Source organism: Balaenoptera borealis, assembly GCF_965194805.1.
Source record: "Balaenoptera borealis genome assembly, chromosome: 14".
Classification (NCBI taxonomy): domain Eukaryota; kingdom Metazoa; phylum Chordata; class Mammalia; order Artiodactyla; family Balaenopteridae; genus Balaenoptera; species Balaenoptera borealis.
In genome coordinates this window covers 86,887,579-86,908,571 of record NC_138875.1, presented here as the reverse complement: position 1 = coordinate 86,908,571, position 20,993 = coordinate 86,887,579, and the positions used below count along the sequence as shown (strand labels likewise).

Here is a 20,993-nt window from a genome sequence, read left to right as displayed (position 1 = left end):
TGGCCAAGTCAGGAGCAGCTGGCCAGTGGTCCCGAAGTGATCACATGTCAGATTCCAAGAAGGCTTTCTGTAGCGCCCGAGCGGCAGTCCCAAGCAGCCGCTCCGCGCAGCTGCAGCACTCTGACCGGGGAACTCGGTGAGACCCTCAAACGAGGATTTCTGCCGGCCCCAGAGCCTGACGTGCCCACCCAGGCAAGGAGCCGAGGAGAGCGTCTCCCGGCTCCGTCTCACCAGAGGCGCGGAAGCCTGGAAGCTGAGTGGCCAGCAGCACAGGAGCTGAGCGGTGGGTCCGCGTGTAACTTTTCAGCATATTATTTTGACTCTATACTCTCAGGCTAAAGATAAAAATAACTTTAAACACATTGAATTCTAGTTAGGTTTGTTTTCCACAGCAGTACGGGTTAGCAATTCCAAAACTACTTTAGTGTGTTCTAGGATGGAGCAAATAATATATGTTGGTTAATGAGAGCCGGGTTTCTCACTGCTAGAGAAGTGAGTTTAAAAATGGAAAGAAGAGTGCACTCTGCGGTCATGAGTTGGAATTAGAAACACCAGCATGAACTCCTGGGGGAAGGTGGGTGTAGGCGTGTTTATATGTGTGTAAATGTAGGTGTGTGTGTGTATGTATGTGTTTTCCTAGTTCCGTTCGCTGAGAGGGCTTAGATACAGACAATGGTGCCTTAGTAATCAGCACGCCTAGACCCTGATTTTAGTTCTAAACACCATTCTCCAAGAAAGGAAACAGAGCTCCTTAGAGAAATGGCTGATTCTAGGGCCGAGGGCCAGAAAGTACAAGATAACGAGCCTAAAATACATTGTGGACCCAGAAGGTAACAAAGTGCTCGAACGGATGTCAAAAGGACCCAGGAGACAGCTTGAAGGAGCTCCCACTGGCCAACCTGGGACAATTTTACAACACTACAAATAACTGTAAGTGCTAATTATAATAATATAACATACAATATATAATATATTATATGTAATACACAATAAGCTTCTGAGTCCATACTGATATAAACAAACAAACAGAGGAGAAAGAAAACTTCATTCTTAGGGTAGAATTCCAACTAATAAATGTAAAAAAGAGTGATGAAATTAGAATACCATCATCTGGCAGCCACCATTTATTACTATAATTGTTTCAGGCAGGAATCATGGATGCTGCTAGTGATTAAAAGTATGATAAGACGGAGGGTATTTGTAGAGTGTCAGTGTACCTCTGTGCAAGAGACTTATTAATTTCAAAGAGAAAAGACAGTAACTTCATGGTACCGAAAGCTAGCATACATCACATTATCCACCTGATCAAAGAGAAAGTCACTAGTAATGGGATAAAGAGGCATCATATGTCCTAAAAGAGGATATAACATTTACTGAAGTGTTCTCCCTCACCACCCCCCAACCAAAAAAAGGGATCTGATAAGGAAGAAACATCAGACAAACCTAAATTATGGGGCATTCTACAAAAGCGCTGGTCTGTACATTTCAAGTACATCCTAGCCTGAAAGACAAAGACTGAGAAACTTCCAGATTAAAGAGGAGTAAGAGACATAACAAAGGTGTGTGTGATCCTAGATCAGATCCTCAAGCAGGAAAAAATACTTTTCTTTGGCTTTAATGACTGTTGGTGAGACAATCGATGAAATTTGAACAAGGTCTGGGGATAACATAAATCTTAGTACCAATATTAATTTCCTGATTTTGATAATTTCACTCTACTTATGTAAGGGCTTGGGGGCAATTCACACTGAAGTATGTGCAGATAAAGGATCATTGTGTGTACAACTCTCAAACATTTCATAAAAACAGTAATAATGTGTGTTTGTGTAGAGAAAATGTTAACATTTGGGGAACTTCAGTGAAAGTATTTGGCAAATGCATTTATTCAGATTCATGGGAAATGTTTAAATAACATGAAGAACCAAAAGAACCTACAATAAAAGCAAATCAATGAATAAATGAACAAAGATAGAAGATGTGGTAAGTCCCTACTGAACATAATTCATGACAATTAATCTCCTTAAACACTTAGATAAGTGTCTGGTGCCGTGCTAAGTGATTTACATGCATTACCTGTTAATAATGCATAATTATAATAAATACAGTATAATATGAATTAACATCTAATAACAAAAAAAGCAGTACAGAACAGTGCCTGGTACGTCGTAAGTACTTGATAAATATTAATTGGTTTTACTAATCTCATTTAATCCTCAAACATCCCTATTGAAGGATTACTATTTTCATTCTCATTTTACGAACGGGGGAACCAAAACTGAAAAGGATTCCCTAATTTGGCCGGAATCACTCTTCTGCTAAGCAACCCAGCGAGGATGTGAATCCAAGCCCGCTGCCCTGGCTGCCATACTAGCTCTCCTCCCAGCCCCTCACCTGTAAAAGGGACCTAACCATCTACTTGGCCTCACTCAAAAGCTTTAAGGATATGATAGATTTGTAGAGGCTTTGATTTTAAAATCTATAAAAAGACGTTTTACAAATGTGAGGATTACATTTTAGTAGAGATGGCCAAGTAGTCCCAAAGCCCCAAGCCATGACCACATGTGGCTTCTGGTATGTTCCATTCCAGACTCTCCCCCAGCCTGTGAAGTTCTGGATCTGCAAGACAGATGTAAACTTCGCTCAGAGATAAGCAAGATGTTGGCTCCAACTGAAATAATGGTTCTCAGTCCCACTGTTTGTATTATGTAACTCTGAACTCAGCCCAGTTCTTTCCCTCTTGATAGTTATTTTTGGATTCTGATCATTTATTATACACAAAGCAGAAAGTGATTTCAAAACTCAGCTCTTTATGAATCCTTGAATAACACGAGGAAAGTTATCTCAAACAGGATGGCACCGTGAAAATACTATCCAGACGTCTTAGCTCTGAGGGAAGAGGCAGAAGTTATTTGGAAGGAGCTTCCATCAGGCATCACCAGTGCCCTGGGCAAGCTCATTACTGCAGGTGACCAAGAGCATGAGGGGGAAAGTGCTACTTAATGGACATGATTAGGGGTCACACACAGGAAAGATGGTTGTGCAACAGGCCTTAAAGTCAAATTTATCTCCAGGGCCGACACAACAGGCTATCAATGGGTGAGTCCCTACACCTCTCTGTAGGGAGGGAGGTTCTTTAGGGAACGGAGACTGAGCCAATGAAAGCCACAAAGAGACTGAACTCCATGGGGACAGGGACCAGGTTTCTTCTCTTCCTGTGACCCCCGCACTGCCTGGGATGCAGTAAGATCTCAAACGTAGCTGAAGCCATCCAACTGTGATGTGAGAGTCAAAGACAGAGAACACACAGCTTTAGAAAAGAGCAAAACAGAGAGAGGGGAAGACAAAGAAAACACACAAGTTTGAAAAAAGCCAGACAGTCAGACAGAGACAGAGTGAGACAGGGGCAGAGAGAAAAACAGAGCACAAGAAGCTGAGACACACAGAGACAGTCAGAGAGGCAATGTGAAAGGCAGAGCGGCAGAGGGACAGAACCCACAGAGATTAAATTCCACCCCCAGGCATTCCTGTGTCCTCTGCTTCCCCCAATTCAGGTGGGTCCAGTTTATCCACACCTCTCAGCTCCAACACTGAATAATAATTATATGTGTTTTCTCCAATTCATTCCTCTACTTAACTATTAGCACTTCCTTAATTACAACTGTAACCTGTAAATAGTGTTTTTTGTTGTCTGGGGAAGGCGGGGGCGGGGGCACCTTCTCATCCAGCTTGAAGTAAATTAAAATTTAACACAACTTCCAGTTGCCAGAGACTCAGCAAGCAAGTGACATCGGTTCAATTAAAATCGAAACCAGATCTGATGGCACTAATGAGAGAAATTGTTCCCGAGGAAGAGCTTAGCTCTGTTGAAACTCAAGCCCACAGTAATAACTTTATTTTAATAGGGATAAGCCCTCCTGTACAGTGACTGTGAACGGGCTGGTGCTTTGGTGAGTGCAGTGACGGGTTAGACGCTTGGCTGGAGGCGTTGGGCTGATTCTCAATGCTTAAGTCAGACCCCATGTGTGGAAGGATGGAGAAGAGAGGGAGAGAGAGGGAGGGAGATGGGGAGGGAGAGAGAGAGATGGGGAGGTAGATGGAGAGGGAGAAGGGGAGGGAGAGAGAGAGATGGGGAGGGAGATGGGGAGGGAGATGGGAAGGGGAGGGAGAGGAAGAGCTTCTGGTCCAAAAGAGAGAGAAAGAAACACTGAGAACTTAGGGCCCTACAGAGAGAGAAAGAGACAGAGAGCATGAAACAGACAGGTAGATAGAGAAAGACAGAGAGAGAGAAAGACAGATTGGGTGAGAGGACAGAGGGACACGGACAAATGGAGGAAAAGGCAGAGAGCCAGCGAGTCAAGAAATGAAGGCAGGCCATGATTGGCAGGAAGCAAGACAGGGACAGAGGCAACGGGAAAGAGAGAAAAAAAAGACCTGGAGCTTGTGAGTCACAGGGCTTTCTGCTACGAACGAACCAAAGTGGCTCAGTGCATGTGCTGAAGGACTCACCTGCCCCAGGCCAGCCCTCTCCACCTTTGCTCCCTGGGCCCGTTCAGCTGCAGCTGATTCCGCCCAGCCCCAGAACGGAGGATCATTGTCACATGCTGGGACAGTGGGCAAAATGCCCCTGGAAATGGGATGCACCCACCAGGGTTCTCAACACGGTCATGCCCACCAAGTCTTCCCAGTAGAGCTCAACACAGCTAAAAACGCTTGTTCAGCTCAAGGCATTGTTGGGCATAAAAGTAATCGAAAAGCAACAAAAATTAGCAGGCTCTGTGGAATACTTACGATGTGTGGGCTCTATGTATGTAATAGGAAAGAACAAATCGGACTCCTATGGAATCTGTTTCTTTTACTTTAACCTTTGTAGTCTATTGCTTCTGCTACAAGTTAAGAATGTTGCCTCTAGCCTAAAATACACAGGAGAGCCCATTCTCAAGGCTCTGACCTTTAAAGGTATAACACTTTCCCATTCATAGAGAGATAAAAAGTTGCAGAACAGAGAATAACATTTATCCCATTGGATTTTAAAGATACATTGTGACCTGACTTACTAGGACAGCTGCAAGAACAAAGGAGTCTGACACCAAGAAATTTGTAACAACTAACCACACCACCTGCTCTTTTAGTATAAAAGAAGCCTGAATTTTAACACAGGTAAGATGGTTCTTTGGGACACTTGTCCACCGTCTTCTCAGTCTGCTGGTTTTCCAGCAAGGTCTCTAGTCCCTGCCCCAACGATTCGTCTCTGTATTTATTGATTTGTCGTGTGTCAAGCAGTAGGGGCTTGGACTCGGTAACATGTATACCTTACACAGTTCTGTTTGTTTAATTCTGAGAGTGAATCTATGAGGAGGAACTCTTATCATCCCCATTTTACAGATGAGAATGTGGAGGCACAAAAAAACACACCCGAATTTATATCACTATATACTTGATTAATATAGTAAATATCTCATTGTACTATTAGCCATTATATTACTAAAACCCAGAAAGTCTCACTCTAGAGTCTGTGCCCTTATCCACTGTGCTATTCTGCTTATTAAGAATAATATCAATATGATGGGACTCCCCTGGTGGCACAGTGGTTAAGAATCTGCCTGCCAATGCAGGGGACACGGGTCCGAGCCCTGGTCTGGGAAGATCCCACATGCTGCAGAGCAACTAAGCCCATGTGCCAAAACTACTGAACCTGTGCTCTAGAACCCGCGAGCCACAACTACTGAGCCCGCGCGCCACAACTACTGAAGCCTGAGCACCTAGAACCTGTGCTCTGCAACAAGAGAAGCCACTGCAGTGAGAAGCTCGCGCACCGCAGTGAAGAGTAGCTCCCGCTCGCCCCAACTAGAGAAAGCCTGCGCACAGCAATGAAGACCCAATGCAGCCAAAAATAAATAAATAAAATAAATAAATAAATAAATAAAATAAATTTATTTTATAAAAGAATAATATCAATATTAAAATCATAAAACACTCCATGCCTGTAGAATGCTAAGCACTTTGCATGTTCTAGCTCATTAGTACTGAGACGGAGGGTCTTTTTTGATTCCTCTCTCCCTTGCATTATTTCTACACATTATTTTGTTTTATAGGAATTACCACGATTTGGAAATTTTCTACTCCCTTGCTTTTGATCTACCTCACTCATCAAAGCTTAATTCCTGGGCTTCTGTTTCCACTCATGACCCAGAACTGCTCCATCTTCTATCACTAGAAAATCAGACAAAATACATGAAACAACTGTCTTCAGACACTAGAAAATGGGCAGAAATTTAAAACAAAAAAAACAAAAACGTAAGGTGAGTCCCTTGGTTATCATAAGAAGAGTAAATCGAAATAAAACTCCACAGTTTTGTTGAGCCAAGAAGACAGAGATTGGCGTTCAGGGAGGTTAAAACAACTAGAATTTGTGAGGCAGGTAATCGGAGAGAAGGGGGCTGCTGCAGAGAGAAAGAATCCCTAAGATCTGCAAAGGGGCCTTGGGGTCTCTGACTCACTACGTCGTTCCTCGGGATCCACAGGGGATTGGTACTCCCCAGGGTACCAAAATCTGCGGATGCTCAAGTCTCATAAAATAGCAGAATGTTTGCATATAAACATCTTCCCATATACATTAAATCATCTCCAGATTATTTATAATACCCTAATACAATGTAAATGCTATGTAAATAGTTGGCAGTGTGCAGCCAGTTCAAGTTTTGCTTTCTGGAACTTTCTAGAATTTTTTTTCAAATATTTTCCATTCGAGGTTGGTTGAATCCAGGGATGTGCAACCTGCGAATATAGAGGGCTGATTGTACTCATCTGTGCATGCAGGGCCAAGGAGAAAATCTCAGAAAGCAGGAAGCTGAACAATTCCAGAACTTACACGGGGCTGAAAAGAGTCCACGTCCCCACCAGCCAGGTCGGAGAGTTTGCAATACAGGGGCGCTGGATAGAATGCTCAGAAGGGTCATGCCGAAACAGTAGGGCTAAATTAGCCCAAGTAAAGGCTGCTCTAGACCTGCCCTAACAAAGCTTAAAGGCAGCCTCGAAAGGATCAAACCTATCTGCAAGAAACAACCGCATGCCAGAACGAAGTCAGCACCATTGAAAGGAATGTACCAAAACCCAGCACTCAACAAGGTAAAAGTCACCATGTACAGAAGGAAATCAAAAAGTAACCAGGAGGAAAATCAAGCAATAGGAACAGACCCAGAAACTGTGGAGATGATGGAATTATGTATATGGGGTAGGGGGATTGTACAGACAGAAAATATTCAAGTTAAAAGACAATGGAATGGGGGCTTCCCTGGTGGCGCAGTGGTTGAGAATCTGCCTGCCAATGCAGGGGACATGGGTTCGAGCCCTGGTCTGGGAAGATCCCACATGCTGCGGAGCAACTAGGCCCGTGAGCCACAATTACTGAGCCTGCGCGTCTGGAGCCTGTGCTCCGCAACAAGAGAGGCCGCGATAGTGAGAGGCCCGCGCACCGCGATGAAGAGTGGCCCCCGCTTGCCTCAACTAGAGAAAGCCCTCGCACAGAAACGAAGACCCAACACAGCCATAAATATAAATAAATAAATAAATAAAGTACGTTTCTTAAAAAAAAAAAAAAAGACAATGGAGTGACTTTTGAGTGCTTACCCGAGATAAATGAAAACTTATATCCCTACAGCAACATCGAAGCTTTATTCATATGAGCCAAAAGCTGGAAACAAGCCACATGTCCATTAACTGGGGAATGGATAAACAGATTAGGGCATAGCCATAAGATGGAATAGTATTCAGCAATAAACTACTGATACATGCAAAAATGTGAATGAACTGGAAAACAATTATGCTAATGAAAGAAGACAGAGTATATACTGTATGATTTTACTAACATGAAATTCCAAAAAAAAAGGCAAAATTATAGTGATAGAAGGTACATCAGTGGTCACCAAAGACATGCTGGAGAGAAGAATGGTTACAAAGAGACAAGGAGCTTTGGGGGCTGATGGAAATGGTCCATATCTTCGTTGTGATGGTGGTGATCTAGCTACTCATAAAACCCATCAAACTATAAAATGGGTAAATTTTACTGAACATACATTATACCTCTCAGTAAACATAACAAAAAACTAGATCTCATTTTCTGATTGTTCATTACTGCATCCCCAGTATCTTCCATTCAATAAACAGTTGTTAGAAGAAAAGGGAAGGAAGGAGAAAGGATTCAGGTGGGTCCATTTACCAATGGTCAGTCCACTACTGATCCTACTGTGTGACGAAGCCGAAGTTCAAGGTCCAGTCACTTCCTTGCAGTGCAGCAGCTGGTAAGTGTCACGTACTGTCCTTGGGTGGATAAAACTCATATACGCTCCTTAACTACTCATGGGCTGCCAACTTCCCCTTTTCCCACATTGCCCCCTTCTGCCCAGAGAGCTGGCGGTGTGGTGCAATGGTTCCAAGTTAGGCTGGGGAGCCTGACCCCCTGCTCCCCATCTGGCCTGTGTCCCTTGGGAAAGTCACTGAAACGCACTCTGACTCAATTTCCTCATCTGTAAGAGGTAGTCAATAACCCCCTATGCCTCAGAAAGCAGCCATGAGTGATAATTAAAACACTTGGAACACTGCCTGGCCCATTGTAGGTGTTCAATGAAGGCTAGTTATTGGTTTTATTACTCCTACCTCATCTTTCTTTTTCATGGAAAAACTCCAGTCATCTTTCAAGACCCTACTAAAGTGTTATCTCTATGCAAAGCCTTCCCAGATGACATTCCCGCAGTCAAAATTAACTGCTTCCTCAAATACGTCCCCATAGCACCTTATAAATAAATGCCTCCTTTTCACACACGGTGTCATAGTTTGCGCAGCCTGTCTCTTGGGTGTGCTTTAGTGTGTGCTTTGAATGCCCCGAGTCTGGCACTAGCCTGGAGTCATTAAAGATGTTTGAACAAACTTAACAAATACCGATTTATTTGGTATTTACCAGAACTCACATAGACTATACAGGGTAGCAAGAAGTGCCGATGACATGGGGGATAAAGCAGGAAATCACCTCCTCAGAAAGACAAAACCCGAGTAGTTTTGTAGGCACTTTAATCCTGGGTCTAGCATTCTCCTTTCAAGAATGAAAACCCACCTCAGAAGAGCTTATCTAACTAAGAAATCTTCATGCAGTCTGTCTGTAAAGAAGAAGCTGCGTGTCATCATAAGCAAACCTAACCAAAACAACCACACTTTTTTTGCTCAGAGCATTTTAGAATTTCTGTCTTAAGAAAGGCTGAAAGAAGGTAGCAAGACTCAGAACTCAATGAAAATTACGTCCTATTCTCTATTTTTTCCACATTGAACCTGACAAGAGGAAATGTGTGATGTCAGGATAAAAGCCATCCTTCCAATCTGTTTGATAAATTACTCACCATCTTTCCCTTAGTAAATGTAAGTATTAAGATTAATATATAAAGTAAGCAGTTTACTATATTATTATACTCCAAAGTCACTCTGCAGTGTTGCCCCAGGATTTGTGAAATCGTGCCCCAAGGATTCAAATTAATGGAACTGCTGGCTGCAAACCTATTTTTGTTTTCCCAGCTGTGTTACATCAAATCCAACTGCATCCTTTCTTTGCAGGAATCTGTAAGCACATAGTTGGCTTGTATTCATTTTCTAGGGCTGCCATAACAAATTACCACAAACCTGGTAACTTGAAATAGCAGAAATTCATTCTCTCACACATCTGGCAGTCAGAAGCCTGAAATCAAGGTACTGGCAGGGCCACACTCCCTCCAAGGGCTCTAGGGGAGGATCCTTCCTTACCTCTTCTAGCTTCTGGCAGCTCCAAGCATCCCTTGGCTTGTGGTAACATTACTCTGACCTTTGCCTCCGTCTTCACATGGCCATCTGCTCTGTGTTTCAACTCTGTATCTCTGTGTCTTAAGTCCCCTTCCCTTTCTTTTCCCCATAAGGACATCGGTTTCTGAATTTAGGGGCCAGGATGATCTTTTCTTGAGATGCTTGACTTAATTACATATGCAAAGACCCTACTTCCAAATAAGGTCATAATTACAGGTACCAGGGGGTAAGAACTTGGACATCGCTTTTTGGGAGATACCATTCAATCCACTACCTGGCTGGTTTTCCAGGACTGTATAAAGTAAGGCACTAAGTGACCAGCCCTGACCTTTATGTTACTAGGAAAACAACGACAAAACTCTGGCCTTCACCTGTATTGAGAGAAAAGCTCGAACTTTCTCATTCTTCAACAAACAAATCCCTCTCTACTTTGGGGAAACTAGTGGAGTGGTTTTTTCTTCCATTTTCATAACAAATTCAAACTGCAAAACAAGCAATTGCCTATTGCCGGTACCCCCTTACCTGTAAATAGGAATCATCATATTCAGTATACATACCCTGGAAGGTCAAAAAGTGTCATTTTTGCTTTCAAAGAATTGACCCAGAAAACAATGCTGGGCCATTTCTAAGAGACAGGAGTAGTGTTAACTTAGCTGTCGCCGGGAAGCCACTCTCTCCTCTCTGATGAGGTCAATGACACACACGTCTCTAAAACATGCCACTGGCTGGGCCACAAGGTCTAAGCACATGGAAGGTCTGAGATACTGTTTTATAGCACCCTGCTCAGGTCGCGCACAGGTAGGGGTTACCAAAGAGTGTGGATAATGGGCTGGATGGTGGCTTTACCCACCAGAAAAGAAAAATGAGCATATTTACGGCTACACGGGAGTGATTTCCTTCAGGTTTGCCACCCCAGGTAAATTCCTCTAAATTCCTTTTGAAAGACGGGCCCCAGACAAGCAGTTTTCAGTATTTGATTTGAGCTAATCCTATTACTAGACAAAGACAAAAATCCATGCCTTTACTTGACACTTCAATTAAGGAGTTGTTTTTGATTTGGGGAAGGCAGGTGAAGCATGACTGAAGCAAAGAGACAGTTACGGAACCCAGTAATTTAGATCGTGTAACATTCACTGAAGCCCAGAATTAATCTAACGTCTACATTGATATGTCATAATGGATTTTGGAAACTATTTTTGAAGGGCCATCAAAACCCCAAAGAGACAGAGGACAGAGTGACACTATTTCTGCAAGCGGGACACTGGCCATGCCCAGACTCCTGTGGTCAGTTAAGCACTGGCCCCAAGTTGGCCCTGATTCTCTTCCATCCTGGGAACTTGACCCCTGACCCCTCTCAGCCCTTGTTGCTCCCACAGGGCTGATGCCACCACTTGTTCCAGAAATGCATTCTGGGACTCAGGACTATAGCCAATCAGCCTCTGGCATCCCTCTTGCCCCAGCGATTGAGTCAAGGACTGGCACGTAACCCTGGCTGGTCCAATCAGATCAGGCTCCTGTAACTTGTAAACAGCAGCCTCCTGGCTGATCCAAAGGCTTTAGAGACTCGGCTCTAAACCTCGCTTCATGCCTCTGAGTTGGGGCTGACTTCCTCGTGCTGTGCTTAAGAAGCTGGCAGGGCTGGAATGCAAGTCCTTTTCAGTGGCTCCTTAAAAATGGAGACACCACATGCTCCTGACGCTTATCTGATTTGCAGGTAGACTCTGAAACAACGTAGTCAGTACTGGCCTAAATCCAGTTACTGCCTAATTAAGAGAGTGATCGTCGCTTAGGACGTCAGTCTCAATTAGAGACCAAACCAACACTCCCGTGTATAACAGAGCCCCAGGGTCACCACGGTGTGTGCTCAGTGAGCTCTAATCAATTTTTTCTCCTAATTACACGTGACACCTCCCTCCCCTGAAAGTAATTGTGACTTCACTTCCACAGCACCCATGCCATTCACACCACCTTTACATTAAGAGATTCACTTGAAGTCCAAGTGTTGGACTTCCCTGGTGGCGCAGCGGTTAAGAATCCACCTGCCAATGCAGGAGACACGGGTTCGAGCCCTGGTCCGGGAAGATCCCACATGCCGCGGAGCAACTAAGCCCGTGCGCCACAACTACTGAGCCTGCGCTCTAGAGCCCGCGAGCCACAACTACTGAGCCCGCGCACCTGGAGCCCGTGCTCGGCAACAAAGAGAAGCCACCAAAATGAGAAGCACATGCACCGCAACGAAGAGTAGCCCCCGCTCGCCGCAACTAGAGAAAGCCCGCTCGCAGCAACGCAGACCCAATGCAGCCAAAAATAAATATATAAATTTATTTTTTTTTAAAAAAGAGAGAGAGAGAGAGATCCACAACATCCCTGGGAGGTAAGCAGGGAAGATAGGACCATTCCCATCATACAGAGGAGGAAACTGAGGCTCCAAGAGGGCACCTGGCCTGCCCAAGGTCTCAGAGCTGGTTATGAGATCTTCTCAGAGCAGGAACCTATGCCGTCTATCTTCCAGGGAAATATTTCTACTGGGGCAGTTTTGTTATGACTTATTTTAGTAAGGGATTGAATATATCTGCAGTGTGGCAGTACACTGTAGATACATTCTACATATACAGTGTATGTGTATATACTGTAGTACAGGGGAGACTGTGGGGTCTTTCTTGACCTGGAATGCTGGACCTTCCCCTCCCTGAATGGACTTAGATAAATGACTTGTTTTCTCAAAGACCCAACTTACTGAATTTCTGCCTACTTGTTCTAGCAATTACTGAGGGAGAAGAATTTAAACCTCCAATTACAATTGTAGATTTATTTATTTATTTCTCCTCTCAGTTGTGGAAACTTTTGCTTTATGTATTTTGAAGCTTGGTTATTGAGTGCTTACAGCCTTTAAAATAAAGAGGATTCCAAGTGTAAAGACTGGACCCCATAACCTGGGCAGGATGATATAGAGGTTGCAGACAGGGATCTCAAATGCCTGTTTTCTTCAAGAGCTGCATGCATCCTTTTGTCATAGCGAAACAGACTATCACTCCTCCTTCCCCTGAGACTTTGGCCATGGAAGTGCTCAAAGGGGAAATTCCTAATTGTGACAGGAATGATTCCTCTGGCCCAAAAAGACCTAGGTGGATAAAAATTCAACTCAATGTGTTATAGCTCCACAATTATGTGGAATCTTCTCAAGCACCCCTTCTTTCTTCACAGATATTAAGTTAAATGCTTCAAAGGATGTGTTGACAAATGTTTGACAAGATCAAAACAATGGTTTTTTAAGGAACCAAGCCCAACTCCTTTTTCAAAGGAAAGAAACTTTCTGTAATGGTAAACCATTTACCCCATTTTGACATGTCAATGTCTGAATTTCCCAGTGAGAACTACAGAACATTGAACCTGCTAGACACCTAAGAAATCAACTCCTCCACCCCCCGATCATGTTGCCAACACTGTCAAGAATGAAAATATACTGTGCTGGCAAAGAAGAGACACAATGGACCCTTTCATATGCTGCTGATGGGAATATGAGCCTGGAAATATCATTTATAATGAATAATTCACAGTTCTTTGATCCAGCAATCCCAGTAATAAGGATCTGTATAAAATTTATTTGTTCCATTACTGTTTGCAGTGCAAAAAATGAAAGGAGGAGAGAAAGAAAGAAAGGAAGGAAGGAAGGAAGGAGGAGAGAGAGAGAGGGAAGGAGGGAGGGAGGGAGGAAGGAAGGAAGGAGGGAATGAAGGGGGAGGGAGGGAGGAAAAACAATCCCTTCTTTTGTGTAACAAAAGAAGATTGATTAAATAAATTATGCTCATCCTATGAAATTTTATGTGGCTATTTAGGAAGAAAAATGTTTCGGGTCTCCATATATCAGCCTAGAGATATGTCATGATTTTACAAAGAAATGTGCATAGAATAATCCCATATTTCCCTGTGGGGCTGTATACTTAGATCAGGCAAATTGGAGGAAGTGATGATGGGAACCAGTACCTAGATTTGCCCAGGACAGCCCCGTAGGCATTATTTGGGGGAAGAGAGTAGAGAAAGCCACCTATATTCCACGAGACATTTCCTTAGGGACCACAACCACTCCTGCATCCAGCCACTGGTACCCAAGCAGTATTTCCCAAACTATAGTCCTTCATGCATGGGCCTCAAAATGTTTGCCATAATCATGGGCCATAATCAATATTTCTTTGAATCAATTCACATTTTATAGGATTTTACTTAGATACTTAAACATACATATTTGTAAAAGACTTTTTAAAAAATATTTATTTAGGCTGTGCCAGGTCTTAATTGCATCATGCAGGATCTTTTTTTCTTTTTCTTTTTTTTTTCTTTAGTTGGGGCATGCGGACTCTTAGTTGTGGCATGCAAACTCTTAGCTGTGGCTTGCATGCGGGATCCAGTTCCCTGACCAGGGATTGAACCCAGGCCCCCCGCATTGGGAGCGTGGAGACTTACCCACTGGACCACCAGGGAAGTCCCTAAAAGATGTTTTCTTTCTTTTTTAAAAAATTTATTTTATTGAAGTATAGTTGATTTACAATGTTGTATTAGTTTCTGGTATACGGCAAAGTGATTCAGTTATACACATATATATATTCTTTTTCATATTCTTTTCCATTATGGTTTACCACAGGATACTGAATAAAGTTCCCTGTGCTCTACAGTAGGACCTTGTTGTTTATCTATTCTATATATAATAGTTTGCATCTGCTAATCCCAAACTCCCAATTCATCCCTCCCTCACTTCCCTCCCCTTGGCAACCACAAGTCTGTTCTCTATGTCTGCGAGTCTGTTTCTGTCTCATAGATAAGTCCATTTGTGTCATATTTTAGATTCCACATATAAGTGATGTCATATGGTACTTGTTAAAAGACATTTTCTGTAGCATACATGGAAAGGGTGGAAAGGGTCAGCATTACTTGCCACAAATAAAAAGAAACTTAAAACTAAATATTCAGAACTAGAATATAACATTTAAAACTTGTGAATCGCTATGTTGTACACCTGAAACATATAATATTGTGCATCCACTATATCTTAATAACAAAAAGACCCTAAATATACAGGCAGTCCCTGCTTTGCAAAGTTCTGCCATGCACAGATGTCAGTTACCACAGTTTAGTTAAATAACACAAATCTCCCCTACAACACAGTTCAATTTTCAGTTACCAAGATCTACTCTATTCACTAAAATATCTAAAGTACAAACTTCGAGTAAATATATAAAGTACAAACTTCTAGCTAGTTCTTCTCATTTGCTAGCTCTTCAGCCCACAAATTACTATGTGAATAAAGAGATGGATGTCATTATGAGTGACCAATCACATCAATTACTTCACAGTCTGCTGGTGGCTGATAACAGTGCATCTGTTATTCAGTTCACACCCAGACAGCAAAGTATGAAAGTGTGTTGTCTCCTTGTCTCTCAGTGATAAGACCACCTGCCAAAATGGATCTTCAAAAGGTGGGATAGGCCAACAGAGTTGAAGATGCAGCAAAGAAATGAAAAGTGATGATGCTGAAAGTAAACTTAAAATTAAATGTGGATGGAGTCATAGCAGAAAATAGCTGGCTGGTGGAGCAAATGTTGACACTATCAGAGTCCAGAGACTACAGCTATGGAGTTAGAGGAACTTAACAAAGGTGAACTCATCAACATAAATGAAAAAAAAAAGTGGTCGTAACAAAGACACCAAAGATGTCCCAGAGGAGATGACACCAGCCTACCAATCCCACATTAAAGAAATCCTCGGAAATCTTTCACAACATTGAAAGTGCAAAGGATAAAATGTGAGAAGCTGATTCTAGATCTGAAGAGTGTGACAGTCTGCCAAACCACGGAAAAGATGCTCACTTCCTATCGTAAGTTAAACGATGAGTAGAAGATAAACACTGTTCAAAATGTTCTTGATAAGTTTTATACAAAGAAATAAAATACTTTCTCAATGTTGCTACTGTTTTAAATTACAATTTTCCCAAATCAATATTAGTTTTACTGGTTTTTTTCATTTCCCCATACATTTTATAATCAACAGTGAGAGAGGTTTTAATGTTCTGACAAAACGTTTTAAAGGTCACAAAACAAACACAATTTTCCCCATTGATTAGTAAGATTGCTTTGCATGGTGTTGGTCTGCAGGGTCATTGACGTGGTCTGACACCACCATGCAAAGCCAGGGCTACCTGTAATTAAAGCACTATTATTAAATGATATTTGGATGCTGTTACCTGTCCAAGGCTTTGGCAAAAGGCTCACTAGTTCGCTAGTAAAAATGAGTAAATGTTTACGAATTGTTAAAAACAGTAGAACCCAAGAGAGACTTCGTTCTTGACCTAATCAAAAGGTTGAAAGAGAATTAAAGGAAAGCATTCTCTCCCGACGTCGTTCGGTTTTACTTAACACGGTGTTCGTGCACTGTGTAAACTCATCATACTTGCTCTGTAGTGCCTCCAGGAAACCCTAAGCCTTCACAGCTTTCTTCCTTCAGACCCCCTCCCCGACACTGTCCAAGCTCACCTGCCACCATGGTCCTCATCAACCTTCAGAGCCTCCCTGGGGCCCTCAGCAAATCTGCTCACTCCCCACCCCCTGCTCTCATAGCACCCCAGACTTGCCCATTATAGCATCTCCCACAATTGTGATCACATAACCAAGCGTGTCCTTGGTTGTTTCACAGGTGACTTCCCAGTTAGAATGGGGGGACTAGGCTTTTTGTTCCTTTCACTCTCCATTGCATCCCACTGGCCTCGCCCTGGGACTGGCATATAATAGGTGCTCATTTAATATTTGGTAAGTGTTGAATGAATGATGACTCTGGATCACTGCAGGAAATAATACGTTCCCTAAAAAAACTTCTATTCAGAAAAGCTATTGTTAGCTCATTGCAAATTAGAAAATGGTGCCTCTTCCATCCTGCAGAAAATTGCCATAATATACCAATTTTGTTAGAATGAGGCCCTTTATTGCCATCTGCTATACAACTGTCCTACTTAGTTCCCAACTCTACAATGTCTGGAGTGTGGCTGACATGGCCGTGGCCATGCCCATGAGCAGTGCACAACCTGGACAACCTTACTTGGCAGTCTTGAGCACGCTCAGGCTGGGAGGTCACTCGGCAGGAGCGGAGCTTGAATTCTCTTCTGCAGCCTGGATCACCGCGTGCTCCTCTCCTTACCTCTCACACAGGAGTGTGCCCATCACCCCCCAGGAAATATTCGGATATTTCCATCGACGGATACAGTTCAGACTCTAAAGCCACTGAAAGGGATTTCAAATAAGAGGAAATGAAATGAAGCAATGAAGCTACTGATCTAGAAGTTTATCTACATCCTGAGGTTAAACCATTGTCCAAGACACAGGTGCAGGGAAGCTTATAGAGAAATAAAATAGTGACATTCTAAGAAAAGGGAGCTGAGAAAAGGGAAGGGGACCCATCTGGTGGGGACTCTAAGGACACAAGGAAGGGCCTGGGAGAGTGATGAGGTGGGTTTTGGATGTGTGACTTTCGGTTTTCTTGCAATGGGATTACATCACACAAGGACTCTCAGGGACCCAGTTACACTGTTCTGTCTGGACTAGACCTTGAAAACATGCTGACAACATGAAGTGGTTAAAAAAAAGGAGCCAGGCAAAGGGCAGGGCCACATTTACCCACATCAAGACTCAGCCCAGAGGTCCCCTCTCTCCATCTCTGCTGAGAAAAAAAATCCAGTCCCCCCCACGCCAGGGAGACCAGTGAACCCCCAGAGTCCCAGGCGCCTGCATTAACCCAGGCTGGATTCTCCTCTTCATTTCCATTTCTGTGGGAAGTTTAAGCTATTCAACACTTTCACTGGGAGCTTAGAGCCCGTGTCAAATAGAGTGCCATGATCTAATAACATAATGATTATTTTTTCCTCATAGTCACCTGTGAAGAAAATTATACAGGTTATTTTATCAGATGGTGTTTTAAATGAGCTTGAGTATAAATAGATAACGCAAAGTGACAGGAGCTATTACTGAGAGGAGAAAGTGAGAGGTTTTTTTTCTCCTTTGCATATAGGAGGCTGGGGCGAGACGCAGAAAAAGAAACTCATTTGTCCTCTTGTGGCAAGAAGGCCGCAGAAGCAGTGTTCCTGTTCTCAGCCCAGGCTGCAAGGCACTGCATACGTTTCTGCTTGTCTTTTTTCTTCTTTTTTAATTTATTCTATTGAAGTCGAGCTGATTTACAATCAATGTTGTGTTAATTTCTGCTGTACAGCAAAGTGACTCAGTTATACATACATACAGATTCTTTTTCATATTCTTTTCCATTCTGGTTTATCACAGGATATTGAATCTAGTTCCCTGTGCTCTACAGTAGGACCTTGTTGTTTATCCATCCTATGTATACTAGTTTGCATCTGCTAATCCCAAACTCCCAATCCATCCCCCCAACGCCCCCGCCCCCTTGGCAACCGCAAGTCTGTTCTCTATGTCTGTGAGTCTGTTTCTGCCTCATAGATAAGTTCATTTGTGTCAATATTTTAGATTCCACATATAAGTGCTGTCATATGGTATTTGTCTTTCTCTGTCTGACTGACTTCACTTAGTATGATCATCTCTAGGTCCACCCATGCTACTGCATATGGCATTATTTCATTCTTTTTTTTTTTTTTAATATTCCTTTACATGCTAAGTGGTATCTAGAGAGTGGGATAGGTTTATTTATTTATTTATTTATTTATTTTGGCTGTGTTGGGTCTTTGTTTCTGTGCGAGGGCTTTCTCTAGTTGCAGCAAGCGGGGGCCACTCTTCATCGCGGTGCGCGGGCCTCTCACTGTCGCGGCCTCACTTGTTGCGGAGCACAGGCTCCAGACGCACAGGCTCAGTAGTTGTGGCTCATGGGCCTAGTTGCTCTGCGGCATGTGGGATCTTCCCAGACCAGGGCTCGAACCCGTGTCCCCTGCATTGGCAGGCAGATTCTCCACCACTGCGCCACCAGGGAAGCCCTATTTCATTCTTTTTTATGGCTGAGTCTGCTTGTCTTCTTGTGTGTCCACCGTGGCCATGAAAAGAACAGGCCCAGGCTGGTCCCAGGAGAAGGATGAGAGCCAGAGGCACCCCATGCGACCACCCCAGCTGACCTCCCCCCCACTGGCCCAGCTGCCTCAGCTGCCCAGCCACTGCATGAGTGACCCTAAATGACTGTGGCTTTAAGCTGAATCCTATGGAACTTTATCATGCAACGGTAGCAAATCAGTCCGACTCTAAAACAAAAAAACCCGAAAGGGTAAAAAGTAAAATATGATCATCTCTTGTTAAAAAGACAAGACAGATGCACAGAAAAGAAACTGGAATTACATTATCACAACGTGCCTCTAGGGAGTGGAAAAAAAAGATGATTTTTATTTTCTTCTTTACAAATGTCTCTGTTTCACAAATTCTCTTCGATGAGAAAAAAATATTTTGAAAAATGAAATTATTTGCCTGACTCGACTTCCTCATCATGTGTATGAAAGAAACACAAAAGAGGTTTCATTCTGTGCTAGAAAAGCAGTGTAGTGGAAAGGAAATGGGGTCGGAGATCAAAAGCCCTGGGCTTGGTTTCTGCCCCAAACCAACCCCTCATCTGCCTACAAGATACTTCTTTGAGCCATAAAGCAGTAAAATGAAATCAAGGCATTTAACAGGATGGTTGTAAGGATTAAGTGTGAAAAATATACACAGAAAGGCCATTTAATGGTAAATCAAAGTACTCAGCCTCTAGGTGTGAGGCATAAGAATCCGCATTTTAAACTAGCTCTCCTACTGAGCTGAGTTGCAAGTGACTAGTTGATATAAATGTTATGTTTTATAGGCATTTGATTAAACATATATTACTTTAAAAAAAAAAAAACTAGCTCCCCACATGATTCTGGAACTAAAGAGTAAGAATCTCCAGTCTAAACCATCAAGTGTTCAGAAAAGAAATGGTGTGATTACTTTTCAGTATCTGTAATACTCTAGTAAGCTTAAAGAAAATTATGCTTTCATTCACTGAAAAGGTAGCCTGAAAGGATCCTGGGGAAACATCTTTAAACATGATCAATCAAATCAGAATTGGTTATGGGAAATAACCACTAATGTCTCTTGATGTTAATACATAACCATATATGGTAATGTATCAGTTAAGAGTCCAGTCAGGAGACGGAAACCACACCAGTCATTTGATCAGGAAAAAATTAAGATGGGAATTTCCAACTAATGAAAGGTGGGTAACTACAAGAGAAGAAAAGAAGTCTAGAGAATCTAAGAATGGCAAATGTGAGCCCCAGTGAGCAGCTCCAGGGCGGGGGGAGAGCGCCCAAGAAAGGATAAAACATGAAGAGCATCTTCTCGCCAAGGCTGAGATTCAGACTCACTGCAGAGGGTGGGGCTGCAGCCCACTGCTGATGGAGAGTACGCTGGGTGCCATGGGCAAGCTGGTCCCCAGCAGGTGAGCACGAAGTCACCCACCTGTGGGCCAGTGAAACTCACTGGACAATGTGCACCACAGTGTCTTTGCATGCTGTTGGGAGCTGTGCCACAGGGGACGAAAACAAGACCATACTGAAGTCAGTTAGAAAACCCTGGCCCCTGCTACATCTTGCCCTGTCTCTCCAGCGGCCTCTTCTGGAAAGCTCCAATAGTGCACCAGCTGACAAAGGAACAAAATGTTTGCAGGGTCCAGCTCCAAGATCCCACAGCAGGAAGAGAAGGGCAGAGTAGGAGCTGACGGGCAATAAAATGACAACTGGCACAGCGCTTGTTAAATGTTCTTGAAGGTTCGGGAGCATTTGTACTCTGAATTTCCCTCCATATCCTAATACGATAATACAATACTCTTTACGGCGTTAACTTTCCCTGTTCTGGGTGTTCTAAATCTATGATCAGTGAAACAATAACCTATCTGAAAAGGTTTGCTACATGGTTACAATAGTTCGTTTTAGCAGAATCTGAATTTTCAAGAAAGTAAACGAAAACAGAGATGTTAAGGAAAATAGCAAAAGAGGAATGAACTAAAAAACAAAATGTGTCTCCCAGACCAGTGCTGAAGACCTTCCATCATATCTGTGATCTTTAGATCAAGAGAATAGAGTGACCAAGTGTTCCTGAGAGATTACAGAAGCTCTCTGCCATGTTCCCACCGAGCAGAGAGGGCTGAAATCCATCGCCAAGGAGGGCGTT

At 43.0% G+C, this 20,993-nt stretch overlaps 1 protein-coding gene across 2 annotated transcripts in view; it reads right to left on the bottom strand.

Annotated features, from left to right (window-relative positions):
* Positions 1–20,993, bottom strand: part of TMEM132B (transmembrane protein 132B) — a 420,187-nt gene that overhangs the window by 67,822 nt on the left and 331,372 nt on the right. The window lies entirely within an intron of this gene.